The 22,711-nt window shown below is 45.3% G+C and overlaps 1 protein-coding gene and 1 long non-coding RNA gene across 2 annotated transcripts in view; both read left to right on the top strand.

The window, feature by feature from the left end:
• Positions 1-22,711, top strand: part of LOC138663353 (zinc finger protein 585A-like) — a 169,609-nt gene that overhangs the window by 127,128 nt on the left and 19,770 nt on the right. The gene's annotated exons all lie outside the window — the stretch shown is intronic.
• On the top strand, positions 8,518-15,549 carry LOC138667399 (uncharacterized). Its single transcript, XR_011318741.1, has 2 exons — positions 8,518-8,613; positions 13,673-15,549. It is a non-coding gene; the product is annotated as an uncharacterized lncRNA (long non-coding RNA).

The raw sequence follows: 22,711 nt of genomic DNA, 5'->3' as shown, positions 1-22,711 counted from the left end.
TCAAACGTTTTCTGTAAGTCTTCACAAGGTTGCCACACACTGTTGTTGGTATGTTGGCCCATTCCTCCATGCAGATCTCCTCTAGAGCAGTGATGTTTTTGGCTTTTCGCTTGGCAACACGGACTTTCAACTCCCTCCAAAGGTTTTCTATAGGGTTGAGATCTGGAGACTGGCTAGGCCACTCCAGGACCTTGAAATGCTTCTTACGAAGCCACTCCTTCGTTGCCCTGGCGGTGTGCTTTGGATCATTGTCATGTTGAAAGACCCAGCCATGCTTCATCTTCAATACCCTTGCTGATGGAAGGAGGTTTGCACTCAAAATCTCACGATACATGGCCCCATTCATTCTTTCATGTACCCGGATCAGTCGTCCGGGCCCCTTGGCAGAGAAACAGCCCCAAAGCATGATGTTTCCACCACCATGCTTTACAGTAGGTATGGTGTTTGATGGATGCAACTCAGTATTCTTTTTCCTCCAAACACGACAAGTTGTGTTTCTACCAAACAGTTCCAGTTTGGTTTCATCAGACCATAGGACATTCTCCCAATACTCCTCTGGATCATCCAAATGCTCTCTAGCAAACTTCAGACGGGCCCGGACATGTACTGGCTTAAGCAGTGGGACACGTCTGGCACTGCAGGATCTGAGTCCATGGTGGCGTAGTGTGTTACTTATGGTAGGCCTTGTTACATTGGTCCCAGCTCTCTGCAGTTCATTCACTAGGTCCCCCCGCGTGGTTCTGGGATTTTTGCTCACCGTTCTTGTGATCATTCTGACCCCACGGGGTGGGATTTTGCGTGGAGCCCCAGATCGAGGGAGATTATCAGTGGTCTTGTATGTCTTCCATTTTCTAATTATTGCTCCCACTGTTGATTTCTTCACTCCAAGCTGGTTGGCTATTGCAGATTCAGTCTTCCCAGCCTGGTGCAGGGCTACAATTTTGTTTCTGGTGTCCTTTGACAGCTCTTTGGTCTTCACCATAGTGGAGTTTTGAGTCAGACTGTTTGAGGGTGTGCACAGGTGTCTTTTTATACTGATAACAAGTTTAAACAGGTGCCATTACTACAGGTAATGAGTGGAGGAAAGAGGAGACTCTTAAAGAAGAAGTTACAGGTCTGTGAGAGCCAGAAATCTTGATTGTTTGTTTCTGACCAAATACTTATTTTCCACCATAATATGCAAATAAATTGTTAAAAAAACAGACAATGTGATTTTCTGGATTTTTTTTTCTCAGTTTGTCTCCCATAGTTGAGGTCTACCTATGATGTAAATTACAGACGCCTCTCATCTTTTTAAGTGGTGGAACTTGCACTATTGCTGACTGACTAAATACTTTTTTGCCCCACTGTATGTGAGGGGTGATGAGCGGTGTAAAGAGGAGATTCCTACATATGACTACCCAGGCGAGTAGTGACCACTAACTACAAAGAAGTCACAGATTCTTCTCAGTCACCGGCTGTGGCTGCTTTATCAATGGTGTAGTTCGGACGTGGCACAATCATGTGATCCCCATTTTGCCGATAGAGCATAACATTCTCCTCCATCCAAAAATATTTAAATGGCTTTGTGAAATTGTGAAAACCCTTTTGTATAGCTCTTACAACCTGCAGGTGTAAGGCGGCCAGGGTGATAGTCGTGGCAATGAGCTGTAGTGTTTCCACACCCTGGCGCCCCGCAGATGAAATACAGAGTCCTTTCTGTTTGTGTGTGTGATGTGTGCAGCAGAGTACTCATTTCATTTGCTGGAGTTCCATCGGTCTCTTTCACTCCAGCTCCAGGATTCCAGGTTCCATAAAACACTGCAGCGTCACAGTCCTTTTCAAACAGTTCAACTTTACTGATAACATGGGCACCCATCACTTTTGCAGCACATTTCACACAAAGCATCATCTCTTGCACTTTCCCTGCCTTCTGGGCAGACTCCATTTCCTCTATAACCTCTCCTTCTCTCCTGGTAATCCATGCCATCTCTGTGGACAATCCGTGTCCTTCCGTACTTCCTGCATCACCAGCTCCCTGTCAGCCCCTTGTCCGATTCCATCTTGCAAAGGTGCCTGGGAGTTCCATCTTACTGACTCCAGCCCCAGTCGTAGATCCCAGAACCGCCCTGAGGATGATCTTATTGAGCTGATGCCCGACTGTACTATTCTCCAGCCTGGGGCGTCTTATTTCCATCCGCAGCTTTATCCCCCACCCCACCCCCTCGGCCTATAGCTGTCTCATACATGGTATGCACCCTGCCCTGGGCAAGGCTGCCCGGGTGTCTGTCTCCAATCACGGAGTATCCTAATTATACTTCCCTGCTCCTTGCTGTACCTCCCCATTAGTTAATCCCTGTGCTGCCTACCTCCTGCTCTATTCTGTGTTATCTATCACTACTGTGCCCCCCTCTATTCTAGCCCCACTACAGTTCTAGCCTATCCTATATCCTATTCTAGCCCCAATACTATAAACAGTACCCATTGAGTACATTCACATTATGGTATATAAACATTACATCACATTACAATATATGAACAGTAATCAATAGAACATACGTACAAATATGAGGGTAAGGTGTATGATACAAAGCAGAACACTTACACTGGAAAGTGCACATACTAAATAGGCACAAAATAAAGTGCCTTACACAGTAAAAAACGCAAAGTGCGAATCCTGGGCAACAAGACACACTCGTGTGTGCAGCTACGCTAGACCGTGTAATAGAATGGCAGCAACTTTACATATACGTGGCTCAAAGGAGCCACGTTATACAATGGCAGGAGAGCTACAAAAACGTAGCTCAAAGAGAGGGAGGCTACGTAAATGCTGCCATCTACCCATGCAAATACACAGAATACGTCTATATACATATGCTAGGCAAGTGCCAAACATAGGGGTAACATAACATGAAACCTAGTAATGATACTACCGCCCAAGCCTAAGCGGCACCTATCTGTGTAGCACCTGCCTGAATACAATAAGCTGCCGTAAGGAAGAACCCGCCATCTGTCTAGCGCTTACCCATTATGTGCAACAAACCCGATGTGGAGTGTCCTCCCGAAAGCCCCGACGCGCGTTTCGCGTATTGTGTTGCTTCCTCGGGGGGCTGTGTGGTCACTCTAACACTCCTGGTCTTTATACTAAAGACGGAACCAACTTTGAACAAAATTCTACCTGATCGCCCCCTTCTCACTGCTAGAAGAGGGAGGAGTTTAAAGGACCAGTTGGTGAGGAGCCATTATGTTCCGGTTACCCCTGGTATTTTTGGATCAGGACCTCAGAGATGGCGGTGCTACCCTTGTGGGTCATGCAAGGCCTGCGCTAAAATCATCAGAGCTACGAACTTTTCGGCGGCAGGGGGAGGTAGGGACTTTCGCATTACGAGTTATATATCTTGTAGCACCACTTTCGTGGTGTATTACGCCACCTGTGCGTGCAATCTCATTTATATTGGCCTCACATCACGGGAGCTTCGTGTCAGGGTCCGGGAACACGTTAGGGGTATTGTAGCGGTGAAAGATGCGTCTGAGATATCGGAACTCAATACCATTCCGAGACATTTCAGGCTTCATCATGCCTGTAACCCGGCATCATTCAAAGTACGTGGGATCGATAGGGTACATGCTGGTAGTAGAGGAGGGGACCTTAAGCGTATCCTGGCACAAATGGAGTGCCAATGGATAGTGGCACTGGGTACCATGGTCCCTAATGGTCTTAACGAGCAGCTATCATTTGTCCCTTTTCTATAGGCGTAGGGGCTATATCCTCTGTTCTTTTGGTTTTATCTTTATTGTTTTTAATTGTTTGTGTTCTTTTGATGTGTTTTTCAGAGTTTTTTATTTTTATATCTCGTGTATATTGATATAATTATTGTGATGTGAGTCTGGAACAAGCGGCTACAGTCTGGTCCACCTACTGGCTACAACTCCTGGATGATTTGGAGCACATTTCACTAACTTGAGGTCTCTCGACATGAAACAACGTGGACGCTGAAGTTATGGCATCAAGAACACTCCATTAAATTGGAAAGGACTGTTTAACGGTGTTATTGATACTGTTACCCATTTGGGATTTATGCCACGTGTGATTTGTCATTGATCCGGTGCTAGTTACCTGCAGTGTCCGGTGCCAGTAGGTTTTGCCAGTTTTCATCATGGCTGCCGCGGTGGAGCGCATGCGCGTTGGTACTTGGGTAGCGCCGCGCCTTTGAAGGCTTCCGTACAGCGACGCCGAGCTACAATGACGTCACGAGGGATTTCCCTCTATGCTCGGCGCCGCTGGGAAGGCCGGATATGACGTGGCGTTCTCCACTGTTTCCGCCCCCATGCGCCGCACGTCGCTGCGGTTAATCAGCTACAGCCGCACAAACAGTATAAAGACCAGGAGTGTTAGAGTGACCACACAGCCCCCCGAGGAAGCAACACAATACGCGAAACGCGCGTCGGGGCTTTCGGGAGGACACTCACATCGGGTTTGTTGCACATAATGGGTAAGCGCTAGACAGATGGCGGGTTCTTCCTTACGGCAGCTTATTGTATTCAGGCAGGTGCTACACAGATAGGTGCCGCTTAGGCTTGAGCGGTAGTATCATTACTAGGTTTCATGTTATGTTACCCCTATGTTTGGCACTTGCCTAGCATATGTATATAGACGTATTCTGTGTATTTGCATGGGTAGATGGCAGCATTTACGTAGCCTCCCTCTCTTTGAGCTACGTTTTTGTAGCTCTCCTGCCATTGTATAACGTGGCTCCTTTGAGCCACGTATATGTAAAGTTCCTGCCATTCTATTACACGGTCTAGCGTAGCTGCACACACGAGTGTGTCTTGTTGCCCAGGATTCGCACTTTGCGTTTTTTACTGTGTAAGGCACTTTATTTTGTGCCTATTTAGTATGTGCACTTTCCAGTGTAAGTGTTCTGCTTTGTATCATACACCTTACCCTCATATTTGTACGTATGTTCTATTGATTTTTGTTTAATAAAATTTATTGACTTTCTATGGTATTATTGTATATTATATTTATTCTTTGGTTATGGGGCATGATGCTCTTTTGAATTTGTAGGTTCATAGTATTGGGGAGTTTTGCCCATGTTTATCCCCGGTGGAATGCGATGGGCATGTCCTATAAAAGGGAGTTTTTCATTACTAATTACGTCCTTAGTGTTGGTTTTTGTTTTGATATGAACAGTAATACACAGTGAGGTGCCACATGTGAACTTGCGAACAGAGTCCAAGAGAGAGAAGGCACACGAGGGCCCCCGCCACCTTCTTACACGGGATCCACCTACCCCTAGGGATTAGAACACGCTGACCGTTACCTGCCCAGGTCTGTAGACTTCAAAGCCAAATAACAACGTACGTAGAATGTGCTGACAAGATATTATGATGGGCCTGTAAGAGAAAGCGGAGAGTAATGATGCTGTTGGCTTCCTAGAACCCTGATATCTTATTGGATGAATCTACCTTCTCCCCCTCCTGTGCTGCTGAATGTGCTCATATGGTCCCTACAAGACCAGGTCCAGTCTTTCTGGCCAAACTTCACTTTTATGATCAACAACATTAAATGTGCAGTGAGGCCGAGTGTGAATTTCTGTACAAATACAGCAGAGTTTCCCTTTCTCCTGACTTTTCAATTTGTATTAAAAACTAGCTGATTTCAAGGAGGATTGTGATAAACTACATAAAAAGCATTACACCTGTGCCATGATGTATCTCTAAGCTGTGCGTGGTTCATGTCTGTAATATACCGTATACAGGGTCGGACTGGGGCTCCGGGACACCGGAGAATCCTCCGGTGGGCCCCGCCGCCAGCTCCTGCCTCCTTCATGTGTGCCTGCCCTGCATGCTCGTAGGGTGCACCATCAGTGCGCACTTTATTATATAGCCGGCACCGGCTGGCAGACTGCACAGGTGATGGGAAGTGCAGGAGCAGCTCCTTCACATCACCTGCTGCTGCTGCCATTCCTCTGCCAGGAGAGCTGTGTGTGCAGAGTGCCGACGCTCACTTCAGCCACCACAGTCAGAGGAACAGCTGACTGTGAGGCTGAGAGGAGACCCGCACACAGCAGCTGACCCCGCTGTCACCTGTCTCCTGTGCTGGGTATGATCTCTGCTCCTCTTTTACAAAGCCCTGCGCAGCAGTGTAAACGCTGATTGGTTGCAATTCAGCCAATCAGTGTTAGTTTTCTTTGTGTGAGCTCACAGCACAGCTCAGGCAAGGAGCTGTGCTGTGATTGGTCAGCAGTCCTACCCAAGCAGGCAGCATACAGCATGGCAGTGGAGCAGAGGGAGTCTGATGGCTGCAGTCAGTGTGACCGTAAGTACATAACTCTATGATGCCGGCACCCTGAGTAGATCTCCGGCCACAGAGGCAGTTAGGGGAGGGGGCCCCATGCATCCTATAGGTGACACAGGGGAGGGGGCCCACAGTGATATTCTAATTTTCTTGTGGGCCCCCTCCCCTACCTCTATTTTAGGGTATGTGCACACGTATTCTGGGTCCACAGCGGATTTTTCTGCAGCGGATTTGATAAATCCGCAGTGGAAAACCGCTGCGGATTTATTGTGGATTTACTGCGTTTTTTCTGCGTTTTCCACTGCGGTTTTCCATAAGGGCAGTTGTAAAACCACTGCAGAAAACGCAGAAAGAAGTGACATGCTGCGGAATGTAAACCGCTGCGTTTCTGCGCGTTTTTTTCCGCAGCATGGGCACAGCGTTTTTGGTTTCCCATAGGTTTACATGGTACTGTAAACTCATGGGAAACTCCTGCTGATCCGCAGCTGCAGAAACGCTGCGGATCTGCAGCGGAAACGCTGCGGATCTGCAGCAAAATCCGCATCGTGCGCACGTAGCCTTACTGTGGCTCCCCTTTCACTCTCTGAGCAGGCCCATAGGAAATTAGAGGGGAAATAGTGGGGGAGGGGGCCACAGGAAAATAGAGGTGAAACAGTGGGGGAGGGGGCCCATAGGATATTGGGTGACACAGTGGGGGAGGGGGCCCATAGGAAATTAGAGGGGAAATAGTGGGGGAGGGGGCCACAGGAAAATAGAGGTGAAACAGTGGGGGAGGGGGCCCATAGGATATTGGGTGACACAGTGGTGAAGGGGGTCCTCAGGTGATTAACACCTTTACGACATCTGCCTTACATGTATGGCACGTGTTAAATGCCAGTGTCAATCTCTGACTGCAGCATATAACACATGCCATCATGCGTGCGTATCATTCTCTCACCCATTGGTGCCCATGAGGTGATCGTGGGTCGCCGATGGGTTTTAATGACAGCCAGGGGTCTTCTTCCTGTAGCCGAGCTTTAAAGGGAACCTGTCACCCCATTTTTCAGTATGAGATAAAAATACTCCATCTGCGCACGCGCGGCCTCATTAAGATGTCTGCCCCCACCGATCACCAGGGAAGTAGCGCCGATCGCGCGTTTTTTCTTCTCCTGCGCAGTGGATTCAGCAGTTGGGCATGCGCAAACCACTACGCCACCAGTGGAAAGATATGCAAGATCTGGGGGAAGAAACAGCGATGTCACCACGCCCATCTGACCAGACCAGCCTGATTGACAGGCGAAAACGGCAACTTTGGTAAGGTATTTCGGCACCATAGGTGGGGAATCAGGGTACACAAAATACACTATTGTAACGCACAGCTCAGGCCCTATTTAACAGTATTTTTATCTCATACTGAAAAACGGGGTGACAGGTTCCCTTTAAAAGAGACCATAATTTCTTCTATATGCAGGGATGCTGTGGCATCACTATATATAATAGCACATGCGATCGCAAGATTGCATCTTCATGTCCTCTAAGGCTATGTGCACATGTTACGGATTAGGCTTAGGAATTTCTGGTGCGGATTCTGCCTCTCCTGGCAGAAAACACACCTGCGGATTTGTCGCATTTTTTTGTGCGGTTCTGCAGCGTTTTTTGTGCGTTTTTGCTGTAGTTTTCTTGTGGATTTGCTTCGGTTTTTACCCCTGCGGTTTTCTATAATGGAATGGGTACAAAAACGCTGAAGGTTCACAAAAAAGAAGTGACATGCTACTTCTTTTAAACCGCAGCGTTTCTGCAGCGGATTTTCCGCAAAGTGTGCACAGCCTTTTTTTTTTCTCATTGATTTACATTGTACTATAAATCAATTGCGGATCTGCAGCGTTTCTGCACTGCATAAAATGCTGCGGATCCGCAACGTGTGCACATAGCCTAAGGGGGCTAACTGTACCAGTGAAAGGTAAAAAGAAAATAAAAAAATTCCTAAAAGTTCAAATCAACCTTTTTATCCCATTGAAAATAAATATATTTTAAAAATAAAAAAACAACAAATATTTGGTATTGCTAGGTTCAGAAAAGTCCGATCGATCAAACTATAAAAACAATTAACTTGATCAGAAAACACCGTAAAAAGAAACAAATGCCAAATGTCCTTTTTTCTGTTCGACACAATTCCACAAAAAAAGCTATAACAAATGATGAAAACATCACATCTATCCCAAAATCGTACTAATAAAAACAATGTCTCGCCCCCAACAGAAAGCTTCCCTGTGTGCAATAAAATACGCAACAGTCACCGTCTTCTGCCGCTGTGTCGTTGCTTCTGTCTTCATTGCAGTGGAATATGGCCACCGGTAAGTATTTTACTACACACACTGGACCTACATTACTGCTCTCCTGTGTGGTGTAGTATATAGAGGATCTGTCAGCTCTCCTGTGTGGTGTAGTATATAGAGGATCTGTCAGCTCTCCTGTGTGGTGTAGTATATAGAGGATCTGTCAGCTCTCCTGTGAGGTGTAGTATATAGAGGATCTGTCAGCTGTCCTGTGTGGTGAGGTATATAGAGGATCTGTCACCTCTCCTGTTTGCTGTAGTATATAGAGGATCTGTCAGCTCTCCTGTGTGCTGTAGTATATAGAGGATCTGTCAGCTCTCGTGTGTGGTGTAGTATATAGAGGATCTGTCAGCTCTCCTGTTTGCTGTAGTATATAGAGGATCTGTCAGCTCTCCTGTGTGCTGTAGTATATAGAGGATCTGTCAGCTCTCGTGTGTGGTGTAGTATATAGAGGATCTGTCGGCTCTCCCGTGTGGTGTAGTATATAGAGGATCTGTCGGCTCTCCCGTGTGGTGTAGTATATAGAGGATCTGTCAGCTCTCCTGTGTGGTGTAGTATATAGAGGATCTGTCAGCTCTCCTGTGTGGTGTAGTATATAGAGGATCTGTCAGCTCTCCTGTGTGGTCTAGTATATAGAGGATCTATCCTGTGTGGTGTAGTATATAGAGGATCTTTCAGCTCTCCTGTGTGGTGTAGTATATAGAGGATCTGTCAGCTCTCCTGTGTGGTATATTATATAGAGGATCTGTCAGCTCTCCTGTGTGGTGTAGTATATAGAGGATCTGTCAGCTCTCCCGTGTGGTGTAGTATATAGAGGATCTGTCAGCTCTCCTGTGTGGTGTAGTATATAGAGGATCTGTCAGCTCTCCTGTGTGGTGTAGTATATAGAGGATCTGTCAGCTCTCCTGTGAGGTGTAGTATATAGAGGATCTGTCAGCTCTCCTGTGTGGTGTAGTATATAGAGGATCTGTCAGCTCTCCTGTGTGGTGTAGTATATAGAAGATCTGTCAGCTCTCTCGTGTGTTGTAGTATATAGAGGATCTGTCAGCTCTCCTGTGTGGTGTAGTATATAGAGGATCTGTCAGCTCTCCTGTGTGGTGTAGTATATAGAGGATCTGTCAGCTCTCCCGTGTGGTGTAGTATATAGAAGATCTGTCAGCTCTCTCGTGTGGTGTAGTATATAGAGGATCTGTCAGCTCTCCTGTGTGGTGTAGTATATAGAGGATCTGTCAGCTCTCCCGTGTGGTGTAGTATATAGAGGATCTGTCGGCTCTCCCGTGTGGTGTAGTATATAGAGGATCTGTCGGCTCTCCCGTGTGGTGTAGTATATAGAGGATGTGTCGGCTCTCCCGTGTGGTGTAGTATATAGAGGATCTGTCGGCTCTCCCGTGTGGTGTAGTATATAGAGGATCTGTCAGCTCTCCTGTGTGGTGTAGTATATAGAGGATCTGTCAGTTCTACTGTGTGGTGTAGTATATAGAGGATCTGTCAGTTCTCCTGTGTGGTGTACTATATAGAGGATGTCAGTTCTCCTGTGTGGTCTAGTATATAGAGGATCTGTCAGCTCTCCTGTGTAGTGTAGTATATAGAGGATCTGTCAGCTCTCCCGTGTGGTGTAGTATATAAAGGATCTGTCAGCTCTCCTGTGTGGTGTAGTATATAGAGGATCTGTCAGCTCTCCTGTGTGGTGTAGTATATAGAGGATCTGTCAGCTCTCCTGTGTGGTGTAGTATATAGAGGATCTGTCAGCTCTCCTGTGTGGTGTAGTATATAGAGGATCTGTCAGCTCTCCTGTGTGGTGTAGTATATGGAGGATCTGTCAGCTCTCCTGTGTGGTGTAGTATATGGAGGATCTGTCGTCTCTCCCGTGTGGTGTAGTATATAGAGGATCTGTCGGCTCTCCCGTGTGGTGTGGTGTAGTATATAAAGGATCTGTCAGCTCTCCTGTGTGGTGTAGTATATAGAGGATCTGTCAGCTCTCCTGTGTGGTGTAGTATATAGAGGATCTGTCAGCTCTCCTGTGTGGTGTAGTATATAGAGGATCTGTCAGCTCTCCCGTGTGGTGTAGTATATAGAAGATCTGTCAGCTCTCTCGTGTGGTGTAGTATATAGAGGATCTGTCAGCTCTCCTGTGTGGTGTAGTATATAGATGATCTGTCAGCTCTCCCGTGTGGTGTAGTATATAGAAGATCTGTCGGCTCTCCCGTGTGGTATAGTATATAGAGGATCTGTCGGCTCTCCCGTGTGGTGTAGTATATAGAGGATCTGTCAGCTCTCCTGTGTGGTGTAGTATATAGAGGATCTGTCAGCTCTCCTGTGTGGTGTAGTATATAGAGGATCTGTCAGTTCTCCTGTGTGGTGTAGTATACAGAGGATCTGTCAGCTTTCCTGTGTAGTGTAGTATACAGAGGATCTGTCAGCTCTCCCGTGTGGTGTAGTATATAGAGGATATGTCAGCTCTCCTGTGTGGTGTAGTATATAGAGGATCTGTCAGCTCTCCTGTGTGGTGTAGTATATAGAGGATCTGTCAGCTCTCCAGTGTGGTGTAGTATATAGAGGATGTCAGCTCTCCCGTGTGGTGTAGTATATAGGGGATCTGTCAGCTCTCCTGTGTGGTGTAGTATATAGGGGATCTGTCAGTTCTCCTGTGTGGTGTAGTATATAGAGGATCTGTCAGCTCTCCAGTGTGGTGTAGTATATGGAGGATCTGTCTGCTCTCCTGTGTGGTGTACTATATAGAGGATGTCAGCTCTCCTGTGTGGTGTAGTATATAGAGGATCTGTCAGCTCTCCTGTGTGGTGTAGTATATAGAGGATCTGTCAGCTCTCCAGTGTGGTGTAGTATATGGAGAATCTGTCTGCTCTCCTGTGTGGTGTACTATATAGAGGATGTCAGCTCTCTTGTGTGGTGTAGTATATAGAGGATCTGTCAGCTCTCCTGTGTAGTGTAGTATATAGAGGATCTGTCAGCTCTCCCGTGTGGTGTAGTATATAGAGGATCTGTCAGCTCTCCTGTGTGGTGTAGTATATAGAGGATCTGTCAGCTCTCCTGTGTGGTGTAGTATATAGAGGATCTGTCAGCTCTCCTGTGTGGTGTAGTATATAGAGGATCTGTCAGCTCTCTTGTGTGGTGTATATAGAGGATCTGTCAGCTCCCCTGTGTGGTGTAGTATATAGAGGATCTGTCAGCTCTCCTATGTGGTGTAGTATATAGAGGATCTGTCAGCTCTCCTGTGTGGTGTAGTATATAGGGGACCTGTCTGCTCTCCTGTGTGGTGTAGTATATAGAGGATCTGTCTGCTCTCCTGTGTGGTGTAGTATATAGAGGATCTGTCAGCTCTCCTGTGTGGTGTAGTATATAGAGGATCTGTCAGCTCTCCTGTGTGGTGTAGTATGTAGGATCTATCCTGGGTGGTATTTTTAAACTGCGTGGTGGGCCTGTAAATTTATTGATTATTACCTAAAACCATTGGTTGAGACCCTGCCCTCTTATGTCAGGGACTCTTCGGACGTCCTGGTGAGAGTGGATGGAATCACCCTGGAACCTGATGTATGGCTGGTGACCGCAGACGTCGAGTCCCTATATACCTCTATTGGACATGAGGACGGAATAAGAGCTGTCCGCTTTTTCCTCGAAATGAGCAACCTGGATAGGTTATTAATTGAGTTGATTTTGGAGTTATTGGATTTTGTTTTAAAACATAATTTTTTTACTTTTAAGGATCGTTTTTATTTGCAGGAGCGCGGCACTGCCATGGGTGTGGCATGCGCGCCGTCGTATGCCAACCTCTTTCTCGGATATTGGGAGAGGGAGGTTGTGCATTGTGACGGCGCGTGTGCCGCTGACCATGTGCAGTGCTGGCTCCGTTATATTGACGATCTTTTAATTTTTTGGAATGGGCCCAAAACTGAACTAGAAAATTTCTTCGTTGAATTTAATCAGAATCCATATAATATCAAATTAACATACAATATCGAAAAAAGCGTTATAGATTTTTTGGACATCTTAATATCCGTAGACCATGATGGGACCATCCAAACGGATATTTTCCGCAAAAAGACATCGGTGAACTCGGTGTTACATGCATCATCTTCTCATACACAGGCAACGAAAAAAGCAATCCCTATCGGTCAGTACTTAAGGGCAAAACGCACGTGCTCTACTGAAGGTAAATTTGAAGCACAGGCTCTTGACCTAAAGGAAAGATTCTTAGACAGAGGTTATAGTCACAGGATGATTAAGCACGGATATCACAGAGCCAAAAATACCTCTAGGGAGAAACTTCTAGTTACAACTAGGAAGGTGAAAGAGGAGGATTTTAAGACCAGATTCATCTCAACCTTCAATTGTCGTTGGCATTCTGTCCGAAAAATTCTCACCAAGCATTGGCCAGTTCTGATGACCGACACAGTGTTACAAAAAGAGATCTCACCAGCTCCTCTGATGACAGCTAGACGGAGCAAATATTTAAAAGACCATTTGGTTAGGAGCCATTACACCGTTAAACCTAAAAATCCATTTGGGGCAGGGAAACAAAGATGGGGATGTTTTCCATGTGGCGATTGCCTTGCATGCAACAGGGGCAATATAGTGAGAGGGAATTCCTTCTCTTCGTTTGACGGGACTCGATCCTTTGCGGTCACCAGCTATATATCATGTAGTACGACCTATGTCATATATCACGCAATCTGCCCTTGCCATAAGGTCTATATCGGATTAACATCAAGAGAGCTGCGTATCCGGACCAGAGAGCATGTGAGAGATATTGTTGCGGCAGGAGAGGTGGATGACCTTTCAGTTTTGAAGACCATACCGAAACACTTCAGAGTTTTTCATAACTCTGATCCAAGAGGTTTCAAAGTCATTGGTATTGATAGGCTTCATTGTGGCATTAGGGGAGGCAACACCAAACAAACCTTAGCCCAAATGGAATCCAAGTGGATTGTTGAGTTGGGAACCATGTCTCCAGATGGATTAAACGAAAAAATCAGTTTTGTACCATTTCTGTAATCCCTGTTTTTTAGAATGTGTGTTTCTGTGTGTTTTTAATTTTCTTCTTTTTCATATGTTTTATTAGCATTAATATCATCTTTGTGAGATTTTGGCAACTCCTGTTCCTATTTCTACTTAAAAGAAGATCTACCCCCGACCTCTCTACCTCCTGCGGTTATGTTCCGGATCAAGTCTTGTGACAATAATTATAACAATAATCACCGTGTATAGTAACAGTATGGACATTTTTGAAAAATTATTCATGTCCATGTGAACATCTCAAGGATTTGAGGATGCCCTGAATGGAAAATCTGGGTGTCCCCCTGTTAAGGATGGAATCCCTTGTTTAATGTATATTTTTCATATTTATTATGTGTTATATTTGTTTCTATCAGCACTTTATTGGCCTCGCCTGTACGTACTCCGCGAGGGACGTTTGTGTTTAATAACACGGCGTACCCACCCGTTGGTTAATATGGACGATGCTGATGCATGAAATCAATATTTTAAACACTAGTGATCACTTAGTGTATGCTTTTTTCTATACCATCACTATTGATATTGATGGTGCTGATGCACGAAAGTAATATTTTTAACATAAGTGCTCACTTATTGGATGTCCTCACTAATTGCTATAATAATTTTTGTCAGCATTATATTATATAATGTATATTGTATTTTTATATGTTTTTCATATGATAATAATTTTTGATATTATCTTTTTCTATATATTTGTTTACATTTTATTAGTACCATATCAAGTATATTGCACTTGTGTATGTTATCTGGATAGTGGGGCACTTCTGTACCAGGGAATTAGTCAGTACTTTTATTTTTATTTTTTGTATATGCCTCTTCTTTTTAGGTTGTTATATGAATTAATGTATTGCACATGACATGTGTATTTCTCTTAATAACTGTATACACGTTTAAACATCTACCAATGTCAACCAACTTTTCTTTAGATTAGGTAACACCATCTTTTGAGATCACACATTATGGAGTATCGTATGTAGGATAGCGTTCGTGCGCGCAAGCGCAGTTTACCAGCTTAGGACGAGAGATTATAGCTCCATATGGGCTCCTTTAAAATGGCGCTGATATGCGCATGCGTGTTTGTGCACCTCATTCTTTGTTAATTTACTAATACCCTCTTCAAAGCCTACACATATATGCGAAAAGCGCACCTGGTTAATCACCTCCTGGTGTGCTCTGGTGGACTCTGTGTAAATGGCGCTGAAACACGCACGCGCACTCACTTGTTATTTTGGTGGTACCGTATGTAAGATAGCGCTCGGGTGCGCAAGCACAGTTGATTGTTTTAGGACAAGGAAAGATGGCAGTTCCTTATGGGCTTCTATAAAATGGCGCCGATGTGCGCATGCGTGTTCGCGCACCTTGTCCCTTGCATTGATGAAGGTCTCCTGCAATTTCCGGCGCGCGTTTAATGACGTCTATGAGGCATTTCCTCTAACACGCGCTGGAATGGAGTACCGAACTTAATGCACCTGGCGTCTTGGTGGAGCGTCCTCACATGCGACATATGATTGGCCAACCGGAACATGCAGGGGCTATTTCAGGAGGTAAGGTGGGGGCACAGTACACACTCCCCTTGAGAAAGCACGTCATTGGCGAAACGCGCGTCGGGGTATTCCTGCAGCGGTATTCATCATGGGTAAGCATTAAATTTATTCACTACTACTCCATAGGTGTTCAGTGCAATTAAGCTCTCACTATCCGGGTTGTATACATGAGATTAGGACCTTAAAGGATATGTATATGAGTCTTCTTTTGCTTGATCAAATGTATAATGGATATGGTATTAATATGCTCTCCATAAGACACTTTATTACATTTGCTGCTTAAATATGGAATTTTGTCTGAGTCTTTTTGATATCCTCATATGGTATTTTTGTATTGTTTTTAAATGGTATTTCAATAAACTTTATTGATTTTATTACATATTTGTGTGCCATAGTGGTCTGTGAGTGCTTTGATGCACTCATATTTTGGTAGTAGTATTTGTTTGTCCACTATTCTTGAAATTGCTATATAATACTGGAGAAGCAAGTATAGCGATGCTTCTGGCTGAGACCGGTTACTTATGCTTGTTGTATCTATGTTTTGATGTAATTTTTTTTATTTTATACATCCATGGTTGTACAACAAATCCACGTAGATGACCAACATACAATGTCCTCTGTCCACAAGTTCCCAATCTGAGATCAGTAGTTCCACTGGCTCCATACCAGGCGATGCCCACTGTCTCCCAACTTTTGGTTGGCCCACAGATTTTGTATCTCCAGCTGGTATAGTGTGCAGTCACAGCCTATGTTCCTCCAGACGATGACTATCCTGACCGTAGCTCATGGATACCCCTCCAGCCAACAATCTCCAAAGCTCCATAGATCATCCATCCATTCCAGCTTGGATCCTCTTCCATCGAAATCCCTCCAACAACTGGCCTTAGGTTCACATAAGCTCTAGTCTGCTCATCTTCCTCTGCTGACTGCCACTGAATAGAGACATTGATTCCTGAGCATGAAATGATGAGCAAGAAAATCACTAATAAAACACAGCAAGAAAATAATTAATAAAACACATCAATCAAAGTAACTATTAAAGTACAATAATATTGATGTAACCGGTGGTCCATGCAGGAAAAAGTCTTTATGTCTCCACTCTACATCCATTTGTCCTATAGTCTTCAGTAAGCGGCCATATCCTCAGCCATATCCTCACACTGGGGTCCACATGCTGTGTTTTTTTTTTTTAAATATTTTTATAAATCATTTAAAAAAAATGGCATGGGGTCCCCCGCATTATTGGCAACCTGCCTTGTTAAAGCTCACAGTTGGGGGCTTGTATTCTCATGCTGGTAAGGGGCCATTGCTTTTGGCCCCCCTCCAGCCTAAAAACGGCAGCCCACAGCTGCCCAGAAAAGGCACATCTATTAGATACGCCAATTCTGGTGCTTTGCCCAGGTCTTCCCACTTGCCCTGTAGCGGTGGCAATTGGGGTTAATATATGTGGGATTGATGTCACCTTTGTATTGTCAGGTGACATCAAGCCCATGGCTTAGTAATGGAGAAGTGTCTATAAGACACCTATCCATTACTAATCCTATAGTTATATGTAAATAAAGACACAGCCAGTATAAAATCCTTTAATTGAAAAAATGACACAGACTCCTTTATAATCTCAATGATACCATACTTACTGCATTGTCTAATTCCACCGAAGCCCTCGATCTATAATAAAAGTAAAATAAAAAAAACAACAATCTACCATACCTGTCCGTCTTTCTGTCCCACGCTGTAATCCATGTCTGGGGGCTAAATAGTTTTCAACCTGGACGGTGCCAAGATGTGACCATCCAGGCTGAAAACCACTGGTGAATGAGCTGCTGCGAGCGCAGCCTCAATGGCTAGCGGTGACATCATCACTGGCATTTTCCCACTTATATAGTAATACTTGGCACACTCGGGTGGATGTGGTGAAAAAACAGTTTTAATGTATTCTGAGATACATACAGTAGTCACAACAAACATTTCAGTCTTTCAAGACCTTCATCAGTGTACTACAAAATAAAGCAGAATAAACAATAAAGAAACCATATAAAGAAATTAGCGGCAATCATACAGGAAGGTCACAGTGAGTGACATAAATACCACAGTAAGGTTATCCAACATAATCGACCCATATCAATGTACAGAGGAGGTTGCAGCATGCATAAGAGAGCTAGAAGGTGGTAAGACATTGATATAACACCAACGTACCTATTAGAAGTAAGAGCTGGGCATATGATTTTAACCCTTTAAGAGTGCGCTGGAATTTGGGGTAGGAAAAGGGGTGCATATGAAGTGGCGTTTTGCCTCAATTCATAAGCCAGGTGTGTCAGCAAGGAGAGAAAAGACACCTACCAATTTATAGGATAAGCCAGGCGTACTGGTTTGTGGGGGCCGTTTAATGGTCTATCTGTAGATAATATGTACAGTAGGTTAATATCACCGAGGTGCTCAAAAAGGTTGGGGCCTAACAGTGCATAAACTTACCAATACATCAGGAGCTATGTGCAAAGACACGGTATCCACCGCAGGTCTGGAGGGTGATCGTGGCGTGCCCGGGGTCCCTATTAATTCATGGCTATGTGCGCACCTTATTGCTGTGTTCGAGGGCCAGAAGCAGCTAACCAGAAGTGACGTTTGCGTGTCAGGAGCCAGAACAAGCGGCTCAATGCGTTACACTTGCCAGAAGTGGCTAACAGGAAGTGACGTTTGCGTGTCAGGAGCTGGAACCAGCGGCTCAATGCGTTACACTTGCCGGAAGCAGCTAACCAGAAGTGATGTTTGCGTGTCAGGAGCTGGAACCAGCGGCTCAATGCGTTACACTTGCCGGAAGCAGCTAACCAGAAGTGATGTTTGCGTGTCAGGAGCTGGAACAAGCGGCTCAATGCGTTCCACTTGCCGGGAGCGGTTAACCAGAAGTGACGTTTGCATGTCAGGCGCCGAAACAAGCGGCTCAATGCATTCCACTTGCCAGGAGCGGCTAACCAGTAGTGACGTTTGCATGTCAGGAGCCGGAACCAGCGTTGCTATGCGTTCCACTTGCCAGAAGTGGCTAACAGGAAGTGACGTTTGCTGTTGTGAATTCTGTTGTCGAACTCCCTCCTGTGGTCGTGAATGGTACTTCGGCGAGTTCTGTCCATAGACTCCCTCTGGTGGCTGTGAGTGAAGCTGCTGCTTCTGAGGTTCCTTTCACAGGTGACGTGGTTTATCCTTTGGTTGGCTGCCCTATTTAACTCCACTCAGATCGTTACTCCATGCCAGCTGTCAATGTTCCTGCATTGGTTCAGTTCGCTCTTGGATCTTTCTGGTGACCTGTCTTCTCCAGCAGAAGCTAAGTTCCTGATAGTTATTATTTGTTCATTGTTTCCTTGTCCAGCTAGTTATCATGATTTTGTCTTGCTAGCTGGAAGCTCTGGGATGCAGAGTGGCACCTCCGCACCGTGAGTCGGTTCGGAGGTCTTTTTGCACACTCTGCGTGGTCTTTTGTAGTTTTTTGTGCTGACCGCAAAGATACCTTTCCTATCCTCTCTCTGTTTAGTAAGTCTGGCCTCCCTTTGCTGAAACCTGTTTCATTTCTGCGTTTGTGACTTTCATCTTTACTCACAGTCAATATATGTGGGGGGCTGCCTTTTCCTTTGGGAAATTTCTCTGAGGCAAGGTAGACTTTATTTTCTATCTCTAGGGCTAGCTAGCTCTGAGGCTGTGAAGAGGCGTCTAGGGAGAGTCAGGAACGCTCCACAGCTATTTCTAGTTGTTGTGATAGGATTAGGGCCTGCGGTCAGCAGAGCTCCCACATCCCAGAGCTTGTCCTGCGTGAGTTTAACTATCAGGTCGTGCCGGGTGCTCCTAACCACCAGGTCCATAACAGTTTGCGTGTCAGGAGCCGGAACCAGCGGCGCTATACGTTCCACTTGCCGGGAGCGGCTAACCGGAAGTGACGTTTGCATGTCAGGAGCCGGAGCCAGCGGCGCTATGCGTTCCACTTGCCAGGAGTGACTAACCGGAAGTGACGTTTGCGTGTCAGGAGCCGGAACCAGCGGCTCTATGCGTTCTATCTGCCGGAACTAGGAGATGTGCGTTCCAGGTAGAGTGGTGATCGGTGTGTTACAGATTGGTGGGTGGAGACTTGAAGGTTGCAGTGGGAAATCTATGGATCCACGGTGAAGAAGTGACACAGTGGAGATGAAGTGCAGAAGATATTCAGTTCATGCGGCTCTGCAAAAAGAAAAAAGATGCCAAAATTCTGATATATGTGCACGGCTGTAATAAGAAATAGATAACATATTGCATTAAATGATACTCTGGCATAAACGCAAAATCAATATCAAACAACAATTACATGAATGATTACATAAAGGATTGCAAATCATAGTCTCTGTTAAGTCCTTTTGGAGTCAGGGTGTTTAGCTCATGGATCCAGTACGCTTCCCTCTGTGTTATTATTGAGATGCGGTCGCTCCCCCTGCGGGGGAAGGGGGGCTGAGACATGGTCGATCACTTGAAACCTTAATTGTGCCACGTTATGGCCCTTAGAGAAAAGGTGTTGTGGAATGGAAAGTAAAAGCTTCTTGTACCTGATGGTAGACTTATGTTTCGAAATTCTGTCTTTGACCGATTGGGTAGTCTCACCCAGGTAAAGTAGGCCACAGGGGCACTTAATCAAATATACTACGAAATTGGAGTCACAGGTGAGAAATTGATTGATATTGTATCTCTTCCCAGTGTATGGATGATGGATAGCGTCTCCCTTCAGAACTTTGTTGCACTGATTGCAGTTGAGGCAGGGAAAAGTGCCCATTTTGGGATTCCGCAAGAAACGTTGTGTATTGGATGTACGAGTAGGGCCAGTGTCAGCTCTGACTAAGGTGTCACGTATATTGCGTGCTCATCTGAAAAGGGTTTTTGAAATCTTCAATTGTGGGATCGGCCGTCTGTAAGAGATACCAATGTTTGCAAATGGTTCTATGGCTAATATAGGCTGAAGGGTGATAATGATGTACAAAAGGGACCCGGCTACTCATAGTGTTATTGTGACACCTAGTGGGATCATGGGTTGTGTTAACGCTTTGTGGGGGTAACCCCTATTGAGGAATTTAGACTTCTTTTCCCCAGTATTGGCATTTTCCCACTGTCCTGAGGTCACCGCAGTTCAGCCCGGCCTCGATGATGTCACCGCTAGCAAATGATGCTGTGCTCTCATCAGCTCAGTCACCAGTGGTTTTCAGCCTGGACGGTTGCATCTTAGCACTGTCCAGGTTGAAAACTAATTATCCCCCAGACATGGATTACAGCGTGGGACAGAATGACAGACAGGTATGGTATATTGTTGTTCTGATATTTTATTTTTATTACAGGAGATCGAGGACTTCGGTGGAATTAGGCGAGGTCGTAAGTATGGTTTAATTGAGAATATTAAAGGAGTCTGTGTCTTTTTTTTCAAATAAAGGACTTTATTCTGGCTGTGTTTTTATTTACCATATAAGTATAGGATTAGTAATGGAGAGATGTCTTATAGACACCTCTCCATTACTAAGCTGTGGGCTTGATGTCACCTGACAATACAAAGATGAAATCAACCCCACAAATATTAACCCCTCTTGCCACCGCTACAGGGCAAGTGGGAAGAGTCGGGCAAAGCACAAAAATTGGCGCATCTAATAGGTGCGCCTTTTCTGGGCATCTGCAGGCTGCTGTTTTTAGGCTGGGGGGTCAATATCCATGACCTCTTAACAGCCTGAGAATACCAGCCCCCAGCTATGAGCTTTAGCAAGGCTGGTTGTCAAAAATGGGGGACCCCACGCCATTTTTTTAAATTATTTATTTAAATAATTTAAAAAATAGCGTGGGTACCCCTCTATTCTTGATAACTAACCTTGCTGAAGCTGACAGCTGAGGGTTGCAGCCCCCAGCTGTGAGTTTTGCTTGGTTGGTTCAAGAAAATAGGGGGGAACCCACACCGGGTTTTTCATTTATTTATTTCGATATATTGCAGGTGGCTGGTGAGGAAAATCCCCGATCATCCGCTTCTGCTGTCACTGTTATTAGCGGCAGCATTTGTCGATGATGATAGTCCCAAAAGCCCCCACCTGCTGTCATCATTCCGACTTTAACCCCTTCATGACCTTGGGATTTTTCGTTTTTCCGTGTTCGTTTTTCACTCCCCTCCTTCCCAGAGCGATAACTTTTTTATTTTTCCGTCAATGTGGCCATGTGAGGGCTTATTTTTTGCGGGACGAGTTGTACTTTTGAACGACATCATTGGTTTGAGCATGTCTTGTACTAGAAAACGGGAAAAAAATCCAAGTGTGGTGAAATTGCAAAAAAAGTGCAATCCCACACTTGTTTTTTGTTTGGCTTTTTTGCTAGGTTCACTAAATGCTAAAACTGACCTGCCATTATGATTCTCCAGGTCAGTACGAGTTCATAGACACCTAACATGACTAGGTTATTTTTTATCTAAGTGGTGAAAAAAAAATCCAACCTTTGCTAAAAAAAAAAAAAAAAATTGCGCCATTTTCCCATACCCATAGCGTCTCCATTTTTCGTGATCTGGGGTCGGTTGAGGGCTTATTTTATGCATGCCAAGATGACGTTTTTAATGATAGCATTTCGTTGCAGATACGTTCTTTTGATCGCCCGTTATTGCATTTTAATGCAATGTCGCGGCGACCAAAAAACCGTAATTCTGGCGTTTTTCATTTTTTCCCCCTACGCTGTTTAGCGATCAGGTTAATGCTTTTTTTTAGTTGATAGATCGGGCGATTCTGAGCGCGGCGATACCAAATATGCGTAGATTTTATATTTTTTTGATTGATTTATTTTGATTGGGGCGAAAGGGGGGTGATTTAAACTTTTATATTTTTTTTTATTTTTTTAACTTTTTTTTCAATTTTTTTTTTTACTTATGCCATGCTTCAATAGCCTCCATGGGAGGCTAGAAGCAGGCACAACGCGATTGGATCTGCTACATAGCAGCGATCTGCTGATCGCTGCTATGTAGCAGAAATGGAGGTGTGCTGTGAGCGCCAACCACAGGGTGGCGCTCACAGCCACCGGTGATCAGTAACCATAGAGGTCTCAAGGACCTCTATGGCTACAATGGAGACGCATCGCCGACCCCCGATCATGTGACAGGGTTCGGCGATGACGTCATTTCCGGCCGCCCGGCCGGATGCGGTAGTTAAATGCCGCTGTCTGCGTTTGACAGTGGCATTTAACTAGTTAATAGGTGCGGGCAGATCGCGATTCTGCCCGCGCCTATTACGGGCACATGTCAGCTGTTCAAAACAGCTGACATGTCCCGACTTTGGTGCGGGCTCACCGCGGAGCCCTGCATCAAAGCAGGGGATCTGACCTCGGACGTACTATCCCATCCGAGGTCAGATAGGGGTTAATATAACCCTCATCTTTCTCCTCTGCTCGCGCCGACTGCCAGCAGAGCAGGGGAGAAGGATGAGAGCCGTCTTCAGCACCTGCCGCCGGGGAAGAGCGGTCACTGTAGCGCTTCTTCCTCGGTGCTGATGTGTGTCACACGGAGGACATAAGAGTGTGTTCTC

This window comes from Ranitomeya imitator, chromosome 2, assembly GCF_032444005.1.
Source record: "Ranitomeya imitator isolate aRanImi1 chromosome 2, aRanImi1.pri, whole genome shotgun sequence".
In the NCBI taxonomy this organism is placed as follows: domain Eukaryota; kingdom Metazoa; phylum Chordata; class Amphibia; order Anura; family Dendrobatidae; genus Ranitomeya; species Ranitomeya imitator.
Note: the sequence above shows the minus strand (reverse complement) of the source record. Positions and strands in the feature narration are given on the sequence as shown.